This window comes from Anas acuta, chromosome 7 (assembly GCF_963932015.1).
Source record: "Anas acuta chromosome 7, bAnaAcu1.1, whole genome shotgun sequence".
NCBI classification, from domain to species: Eukaryota; Metazoa; Chordata; class Aves; order Anseriformes; family Anatidae; genus Anas; species Anas acuta.
The window spans coordinates 34,068,122-34,078,351 of NC_088985.1; positions in this window are offsets into that span (position 1 = coordinate 34,068,122).

Here is a 10,230-nt window from a genome sequence, read left to right on the forward strand (position 1 = left end):
TAAAAAGGCATGAATGCGCTAAGGCATGATAGCAACACGGGCGATGTAATAGGTCTTCAGAGTCTCCTGTGATTACCTGCAAAGTGGAAGGGAATAAACTGTTCTCCCTGTCCACTGGGACCAGGACGAGGCATAATGAGCTTAAATTGCAGTGGAGATTAGTCTAGGCATTAGGAAAAACTTTGTAAGTGTGAGGATGGTTAAGCCTGGGAATAAATTGCCGGGGGAAGCTGCAGAATCTCCATTTGTGGAATTTTTCAAGAAAAACCTCTGCCTGCCAGGAATGGTGTAGCTAAAGCTGGTCTTATCCTGGGGCTTGAGAGAGGAACCAGCTCTGGTGGCTGCAGCGCTGAATTTCTTTCTGATCACTCATTCACCTGGCATCGGTCTCGTACTGCAAACTAGTATGCTTTGTTCCCATGTTTTACTTAAAACATTTTAATTATTGAACAGGCTTTTAGTTTCCTTTGTGGCCCAAAACACCATTAACAAGCAAAACTTGTGTCAGCCTCAGGGCCTGGTGGTTGCTGGGGGGCTGTGCTGGGGAGAGCTCTGCAGGGCAGTGCTGGTGAGCAACACCGGAATGCTTCTTACCATAGGGTACGTGTTCATTTCATAAGTGTTCCTGAATTCTTACTATTAATAAATACCTTATTTACACAAAATTTGTGTCAGTCTCACAATAATCGTAGCTTAAGCTTGCAGCTAGGGTCACCATCAGCTGTCAGGAGGCGACTCAGAGCAGCCTGTGTGTTACAGCCTAGCAAGCAGTCATCTATTCTAATCAATTCCTTGCTTACAGAAGCCACTCGATTTCCTCTGATACAAAGGTAATGAGCATCAGGTAAAACAAAGCTATAATTTATTCGCTTATGCCAAAGTGTTCCTAATAATTCAATTAAACTCAGCATTTCAGGGTTGCATTTCCCCGCTCGTGCGTCTGCAAAGCGCTGCAGGTTTGCTGTGACAACAATGCAGCAAAGACTGCAATCGCCTTGTTCTTGGCACTGGATGGATGCATCGTAAGAAATGATCCTGGCTGGAGAATTTGCTCTCTTAAATAGATAAGACAGTCAAAGGTGGGGAGAGAAGAAGTATGCTCATTCCACAGATGTCAACAAAGGCAGAGAGCGAGGAAGTGAATTTCCCTGTCACAGAGCAAAGGCAGGAGCCGAGCAGAGATTTCTTGAATCCGAGCTCACATAATTGGTTTAATTTCTTTTGCCTGTGATGTAGACTTACCATGGGGAGTTATTTTAGCTAATCTTTTTTTATTTCTGTGATGTAATTTTTGGTCAATCGAACAAACAGTGCTTCCGTGTAAAGGTAAATGAGACCAAATTGTTAAAGGAGGCTTAAGATCCTTAGATGAATCTTCTCAAATGCAATTTTTTCTTATACAAAAATATATTAGCACTAATGTATTGATATATAACAGTGCTAAGTGGCATAGAAAGAGGCCAATGGAATACAGAGACCTACTTTATTTACTACTTGAGTGAATAGTGAAGGATGACTGCAACAGACTGGATGAAGGTAGGAAGTGCAATCATTTTTAGAAGAGGTACTTTTGAAAATAATAAAAAATATGCCATCATTTTTCTACATAGGCAGAAAAAAAAAAGAAAAGTATAATTCAGGCCCTGCAAACCAAAGGTTATTAAGACGCATTAAGTAGGAAATTTGTAATCAGCTTTGTAAAGCTCAAGAATGTTGCACAGTTGTAGCCTGTGCAGCAGACAAAATAGTGGAGACATCAAGACAATTTACCTTTATTTTTTACCATGTTGCACACCCTCCCTCTCTGATGTCTGCTGTTGGCAAATCAGATTTCTTGCCCCACGTAGACATTTCCCGTCCTGCTTTGGAGCCAGTGGCTGCAGCTGCTGCTTTGTGCCTCGTGGGATGCTGCGGGTCGCTGCAGGGTTGTTGGGGACTGCAGGTGGGTTTTCCTTGGAAATGAGCACCGGGGGTATTTTTCAGTGGGAGAGGCCTCCCTGCTCCCAGCCCTAATCTTTGACAATTCCTTTAATATATTGTCAGCATTTTTCACTTTTTATAATTCCTGTTGTCCTGTGCAACATTTAAAGATGTCCACTGGTAACACGTTTTACTGAGACAGGATAAATATCTCTCATAAATTGTGTGTTTTGAGAACATGACTTTAGCTTTTTTTGCTTTCATCCACATATTTTTAGGGGTTGGGATTGTCTGATTCTTCACACGAAGTCCTGTGTGCTTGCAGGCCACTATAGAAGTGCTGCAGGCGTTGCCTCAGCAGTGAGATAAGAGCCCTGCTTCTGTCAGAGTACGTGAATTTCTGCTAATGAGAGTTTGAAGGGAAACATGGTGAGAAGTAGGTAAACTTTTCAACAGAAACATCTGGCCGTTTGTGCAAAATCCTGGGTCCTATTCCACAGATTAAATGACAGGGAAATACCTGGGGAAATGCATCTATACTTTCCTGCTTGAAATATTTGTTTTTAAGATTGTGGTGCTTGGTTTGTAAAATAAAAGCACAGCTTAAAGTCCCTGAATTTTTCCCCTGGCTATAATGAAGTTGCTGCTCTTTTCCTGTCATCTGCAATCCTCGAATGCTTTTAATCAAATCCCCAGTATTTAAATTATTAAACATCTTTTTGGGATTACATTTTTTATTTCTAATTATACGCAAAAGATATATATCATGAAATATGCAGCATGTAATTGTGATTAAAGCGTACAGTCTCCCAAAAGATGGGTCTAACAGTTTTATACATCCAGAATTTAATTAGGCAGATAATGGGGTTACAAGTGAGATTTTTGAGGATGGGGTGGAGAAGGAAATTTTCAGAATTATATTTTTTGATGGAGATAGAAACCAATAGGGAGGGTGCAAAAATGGATCTCAGTCATATTTCTTTCCTGATCTCCTCTTGTTTCTCTTCTTCCTTTCCTTCTTGTAGTGATGTCAAGATTGCCCGTACAAAAACAGAATTTGTCTAAATAGCAAACAAGTGATTCAGCGAGTCACAGGGAGAAGTCTGATTTTCTACAGTCTTTTTTTTTTTTTTTTTTATTTTTCATAGAATCATAAAATCACAGGGTGGTTTGTGTTGGAAGGGACCTTGAAGACCATTTCGTTTCACCCCCTTGCCATGGGCAGGGATACCTTCCAGCAGCCCAGGTTGCTCAAAACCTTCTTAGACACCTGAGAAATTAAGTTTAGATTCAAACTTCTCCACAGTCAGGAGGAAGCTTTTGCCCAGCTAGATTTCCCTGAGGGGAAACATTAAGAAACCTGCTCCCCTGTTTGGCTGCCTGCTTTCCTGAGCAAGGCAGGAATCTGATATCTCTGAGACCTCCTTCCTCCATCCAACTTGTCTGTAATTGTCCGACCAGCCCCAAAGTTATTAGGGGGATGAGAGGAGAAAGGGGCAGGCAGACACAGGCAATTTCATTGCATGAATCTCATTTCCTTAGGAAACCAGAATAAAAAAAAATCAATTAAGGTTAAGACCCTCCAGTTCCCTTCTTCAATTACTCTGTGAGGACAATGTCTTTTGCTGAAGTACCCATTATATAAAATATCTGGATCAATACAGCATTGGGTGAAACCTCTTTTGGCAGTTGTTTGCAAGTGATACGGGATGGAAATCTGGCTTTTCTGCAAACGGGAGCTGGAGATGTGCAGCCTTTGATGGAGTCAGGGGTTCACGTGCTGCAGGCTGCACTTTGATGATATGGGTCTCAAATGCCACCACCTGCCCTTCTTATTCCAACAGGCGAGCACAGATCTGGGTTTTCAACACCCACCGAGTGCTTAAGGACCTCGTTCACCACTGCTTTGGTCTGAGGTGGTGACGTTTGAGCAGCAACCAAAATTTCAGGCGATTTTGGGATGTGTTTGAAGGGCCTCCCCATGCCTCCCACAGGCAGGGAAACCGCACTTCACCTGTTTCCAGTGCTTTTCACTCTCCCTCCCCATGCCATTGTTAATTTGTTGTTGTTTAAACATTTAAGGTTTCATTAAGCCTCTGTTCCCACAACCAAAAATAATTCAGATACAACTTGTAAGTGGCCAAGATATTGGGGCACTGAATAAAACCCAGATGTTTTCACGTACTGCCTTCTGAACTGTCTTCTCAATCATCTTTAACCTCCCCCCAAAATAAAACTGAAAATAAACTTTGTTATTATTATTATTATTATTATTACAAACCAAGCCCACGTGAGCTGCCTGAAATTTTTATGTCTTGTCTTGAGAGCAACAAAACTGATCAATTTTCTGATATCCTGGTGTACCCAGCAGAGATGTCCAGATTCAGCACTTTGGGGGCTCTAGCTCCTTTTTCTTCCTCTTATTTCTGTACTTATTCTGTTAATATGTTGGTCTGCTGTGGGACTGTTTGCAGGAAAGAACCAGCTGCCCTGATTTGCCTAGAATTTCTACAGTGAGGTTTTTGTGGAGGGAAGGAAATGAAGGATGAAAATGTTGATAGAGGAAGCGTGCACGGTGCAGATGATGCATTATTTGTATCCCCTTAGTTCTTGTTTCACTGCTGTGCATTTTCCATTTCTCTGAGGATGTTATATTAAAAATACGGGGCTTTTCCTCTGCATCAGCTTGAAGAGATTTCAGAGTGACCCTGTGGTAACGTCACCAGAGTGTTTTAATTCCTCGTGGGGTGAGGCAGGGCGAGGATTCAAGCCCTGACCAAAACCTTCCGGACTCAAAGGAGATCTTTTCATTTTGGTGACTCGCTATATGGCTTGGAGACAATTCTTCTGGCTAAAATCAGGGAGGAGAACTTCCTTTCTTTTGGCACCAGCTCAACCTCTGTGTCAAAATGGTGGCAAATAATGTTTTCCAGACTGTATTTGTTGCTAACGGCACCAGAATCACCTTTACAGACAGAGACGATATTCCTAAAATAGTGGTTGCGGTCTGTGAAGTTTGTGCACACTCCATCACCGTGGCCCTTATTAATTCCCCTAGTAACTCTTCATTATTAGAAAAAAATTGCATTGCAGGACAGTCAGTATCAATCGGCGGGTGTGCATCTCTCCTTGTTTTTAAGCCAGCTCCTAATGCCACAGCCTTTCATCCCTCTCTGCAAGATTTACCTTTAACCTAGAATCTTTCACCCGTTATCTATAATGTATAATTATAAATACATTGTAGTCTTGAGTAAGTACAATTAAAAAGGGTAATTCGTTTCCCTCCCTCTCTCCCATCCTCCCACCCAAGTCCTTAGGTTTAATTTTCATGATTATGTTAGATTATGAGTCATTTTAAATCATGGTATCCAGTAGAGACTACTCCTACTCTGCAGCTCTTTTCAACAGTTGTTTATGGTAGTTTCAGCCTCTTTCTGCCTCTCTGAGGCTCTTTATTTTTAAAGCAAGGCAGACAAGGCCTAAAATTATTCCATTAAAGAGGTGCAATTTTTGTAATGGGACTTAGAGTGCTCTGCAGAAGTGCAGGCAAGTTTCTTCAATATCCTGAGCATTATTCGCTCATTTAGTTAAATGATGTTTCTAATTCCCTGGTAATTACATGTAATGAGGCACTCTTTCTCTTCTTGATGAGACTTTAGCTTAATATGAGATGTCGTATTTTTTTCTTTCTTTTTTTTTTTTCTTTCTTTCTGTCTTTTTTTTTTTTTTTTTTTTTTTTTTTTTGGGATAATTACCCTTCCCAGGAAAAGCAGGGGGTTTGTTGTGCAGAATATATAGCAAATTATTTTATTTCCTGCCATCTTGACTGCCAGTAAATTATAAAATTAAGTTTCAGTGGAGCATTAGCACCATTTTGGAAAGGCTTGAGTTTTTTTTTTTTTTTCTTATTCATGTATTGATGTCCTTTGGGACTGTTGAGCTATTATTCATAGAATAGATGTTTTTCTGCCAATTCCTAGTATTAGGCAGTATTGAAGCAGCAACACAGGTTTAAATCTTTTTTTTTTTTTTTTTCTGAATAATATCTAGTACAGAATGGACTTGTTAGTTGCTTTTCATATTTTCATATCAGGTAATTTTCTTTATAAAGTTTTAGTAACACTCCCACCCGCCCCATTGTTGACTAATTGCATTTATTTTAATGCATGTTATAATATTATTAAATGCTGTGGGGCTTTTGTTTTCAATTCTGGAGGGCCATTCTTTCTTAAATTTCTTACATTTGAATAACATTTAGGGTATTGCAATGAATGAGAAGCTGTAGGATGCATAAATTAAACAATAATGCATCATTTAACTTCAGTAAAAAAAGAATCAAAGATAATTTTGATTACTCTGAATTTCCTATTTTTTTTGTCAGTGACATTTACATTTTCTTCCTGTTACTGATGAGGTGTTCCTTGTCTGCTTATTTATTTATTTATTTATTTTTAATTAAAAATGCTGTAAAAATTATGAATGGAATAGGATCTGAGAATTGTTTAATGACATTATCTGCATCAGGAGCTGAATGGCTCCTAAAAACAACAAAAAAATTAGTTGTCTAAGTCCTATGGAAAATCTAGGATCAGATTCATCTCACTTACCTTTCGCTATCTAAAAGCAAGGTTTTTAGTCTAATTTAGAAAGCTGCTGAGGCTCCCCATTTTCCAGTTCTTTGAAGTATTGTAAAATGGCACTTGTTTGTGAAAGAAACTTGTACAAAGGGTGAGGTGTAGTGGTCACGGCGTTCCGCTAGTTCATTTCTTTTTCTCAGCTGTGGCTCGAGATAGGACTGGCCTGAGATGGGGCTTAAAGGTTTTGATGCCTGGCAGCAAGCAAAACCTGAGCTTGGGTGTATCTGGTGTGCTGGTGGACTTTGAGCACATCCCTTTACCTTTTCCACACCAGTGACAATGGTGCTAATGATGACCATTTCCTCAGCAAAGCCCTATGAAAGGTACAGGCTGAAAACACCATAGAGCAGCCCGAGCCTCTGTGATTAAAACTTTCTCACAGCATTGCAGCGAATATTACACCTAGCCATACACACACCATGCATCTGCTGTGCACACCCACCTTGCAGGAAGAGATAAATTACAACCCAAATCTGGCTGTGCTGGGGAAAACCTTAATTTAATAATGGCAGGGGTGGCTAAGGCTGACCAAACTGGGGAGGGAGCAACAGCAGCAGTGACGGTGATGTTTGGTACCAAAGCCTTGTGTGAAGTCCCTCTTGCTCCTGCCCTTCAGAAGAGATTGTTTTGCAGCTGGTTGGGAAAGCTTGTCCTGTTCGTCCCATCACAGCAGTGCCCTACTGGTTAGAGAAGACCATGTAGGAAGGTTTATCTATAGGGTGAGGTATGTTCCTGTATGTAAGCATATTGCCATTATGCTCTTTAAGTCAGTGGGACTACTTTAAATGTTCATTTAAAGGGTTTTGTAGGGTCAGCATCAAAATCCATAGAGATTGAAGGATCAAGTCTTGAAAATGGTGGGATCCTGTATCAAAAGCATCCCTCCTCTGTCTGAGAAGCCACGGTGCAGCAAAGTTCTAAATATAAAGGCACATCTTTATGATAAAACCAAGATTTTGAGAGGCTAAAGTGCAATCAGCAGTAGAAAATAAATGTCATAAATAACTTTTTGATCCCAAATACTGTGACCTCAATTCTATAGAAAGAAGCTGGAAAAATATGACTGCATCTCACTCTTTATTTCATCTTAAGCAATTTGACATCAATCAAGTGACTATAGAGGCAAAGGCATGAACGTTTATTTCCCAGCCCACAGGATTGCTGTCAAATTGCAATTTTCAAAATTGAAAGAGTTGTTAAGCTAGATTTTCTCCATTTTCTTCCTAGTTCTCTCCCTCAAACTTTCAAAAATGTGCCTCTCAATTTTGTAGTGTACATTGTGGGGAGAAATTAAAGAAGCTCCTGAAAAAATTCTTTACTATGCAGTGGTAAAATAACCTTTTTCTGTCTGTCTGCAACTCAGTACATAATCTAAAGAAGGATCCGTATCAAAGAATAAGGAATAAATGAAATTAGAGTGTTAAGCTGTCACCCTAATGAGGCTGACAGGTAGAAGAAACAAGTGTTACAGCCAGGTTAGGAGATATAAAACTGGCTGGCTGTGACTGGGTACTTCCAGGCTGCCACAACTCTATGCAAATACTCATTCCTGCTAAGCAGGGCACATGCTACATGGTTATATTTTATGGGTGCCAAAATGGTGAGTAAAACCTTTTCCTCAGCTTCAGGAAACCAGTGAAAGCTTCAGGAAACCAGTGAATGCATTTACTTAGTGTCTATGCCATTTAAACAAATGGGGAAGCCACAGCCTAACACTACAGAAGTTCAATGCAAAATGTTTCAAAATACAAAATCAGATTTCACAGACTTTGACCATCTACTTCTGCTCTTGTCAGAACAGAGTTTGGGCAGCTCGGGCGGAGATGTGAGCACCCTGGTAAAGAGCTACACAAACCCGAGAGACAGCACTCACCCAGAAGAATCCGCACTCAAACCAGATGACACTCATGGCAGGAATTACTCTCATTCTTACTATTCAGACTCAGAAGTAATTTTCTGAGAAAATGTGTGCCTTCTTTTTGTTTAAGGTGCTTAAGCCTTAAGCACTATTTATGAAGAACGCAACCACTTTCTCAAATGCCGGATACTTTAGGAGGCACCTAGATTCGACTGATGCTTTACTTTCTCTTACCTTGAATTTCTCTTGGTTTCTGAAACCAAATCTCCTTAATAGACCTGAGAAGGTCAGCACTTTCCTCGTGTTTGAACCCAGCCCTAGTGTTCTGCTCGCGTCTCCCAGTTATCACACTCTGGTAGGGTCTTCAAAGCTGGCCTAATGTATGCTATTTTCTGCTAAAATAATAAAGAAGCTTATAGAGGAGGGAGTGCCCATTTAAACTGTGGTGACCTATATTCAGCAGGGCGCTCTCATAGAAGGAATTCCAGCACTTTTCTGGGGTACTGCCACAGCTCTTGGGGTGTGGAGCTACTGAGGTGGCGGCTATGATACCAGAGGTAATGATCACCATCACAACTGATTCACTTTCATATTTAAGTAAGTGAAAATGATTAGATTTATTTTGCTACAATTTAGACTTCTGAGAAGCTCTAGGCTCCAGGGATGAGGCCAGGTTCACTAGGGGAAGGTTGTCATTGCAGATATCCCTGTGTGAGTTTATAAGAACCAGAAGCCAAATCTAGAGAATTTGGAAATTATGCAGCTGTCTTTGCAGTTTTCTCTGCTTGGTATTTCCTACCAGTGGAAATCTAAAGCATTATAGCATAGGCATTGCAATAGCTTGGCCGTGTACCAGGCTGCAGATGGAAGTCACAGTAACCACGGGACTGTGTGGTGAAGGTTGTGTGTGTAGGCACTGTAATGTGGAGTAATGGTGCGTTGAGCTGATACAGGAGGCTAAGGCTGCTGAAGAACCCGATTTGCTGTTTTTCAAATGCTAGTTTTTCTGAGCTACGATGTCTGGGGTTTCCATTTTCATCTGCACCTCAGTCAACCTTTCATTTTTTCGAGGAACTTTTGTATCCAATGAAAGGAAAAAAAAAAAAGAGCATGGGAGTAGAGAAGGGAAAACTGATTTTTTTTTTTTTTTCCAATACATTTCTGCTCATATTGTCCATTTTAGATAATACCTGGTTGGGAAGCTTCATCTTAAAAGCCTAAAAAATCATGGTAATACATGGTTTGTATTGACAGACGTCACCAAGTTAAGCTTGCCCTGCTTGTCAGCATTTAGATATTTAGATATGTAAGAAAAGCAGTTCGGAGCAGTGTAGTGTTGGAAAACTATTCACTGTTATTATGTGGAAATGGTGATAAACTGAGAGGATAAAAACTACATTTGTGTAGTCCCGGCTGCGTGTCCTGGCTGAGCGGGTGGCCGGGCCTGTGGGTGTGAGCCTCTGCTTGGAGCAGCAGGGCCCCAGGGCAGCACTGCTCCAGGGCGAGCCCTTCAGCCTGGCCTCAGCCTTGTGTGAGGGCTGTCCTGTTCTAAATATCAGCATGGAAGGGGGACTGCTCTCAGCTGTGTGCTGCCGAAAGCTGGAAGAGCTCACCCCAGCCACTAAGCTTGCTACGGTGCCATCTTGCTGGGGGTGTAAGCCCTACTAAAGTCTTGCTGCAGTCCAAGTAGAAAATCATTCCGTACTCATTCTGCTGAAAACTTCTTATCTACTGCAATGTATTTTGCAATGCATTCTCTGAATTAGATTGTGATGTTTTTAGTATATGAGCCCATAATGCGATCTTGGTGCTCTG